Genomic DNA, 354 nt, shown 5'->3' on the forward strand with positions numbered 1-354 from the left:
AGGCCATAGAAGGCACTGTGGCTTCTTCCTTGGTCTCTCTCTTGGATCACCCAGCGGCCGTGTCGTGAGGATGCTCAAGCATCCCTGGGGCGAGGCCCCGGTGGTACTGAACTGAGGCCTCCAGCCAATGGCCACGTGAGGGAGCCCAAGCGGGTCCTCCAGCTGCAGCCCAGGGAACCTCAGCCCTGGCTAACATCTTAACTACAACCCTTTGAGAGACCCCCAGGCCCGAACCACTCAGCTTAGGTGTTTCCAAGTTCTCGACCCACTGAAACTCCGAGATGATAAATGAAAGTGGTTTAAGCCACTAAGTTTTGGGGTAATTTTAAACACAGTCACAGATAACAAACATAG

This window comes from Pteropus alecto, unplaced genomic scaffold (genome assembly GCF_000325575.1).
Source record: "Pteropus alecto unplaced genomic scaffold, ASM32557v1 scaffold40, whole genome shotgun sequence".
Lineage (NCBI taxonomy): Eukaryota > Metazoa > Chordata > Mammalia > Chiroptera > Pteropodidae > Pteropus > Pteropus alecto.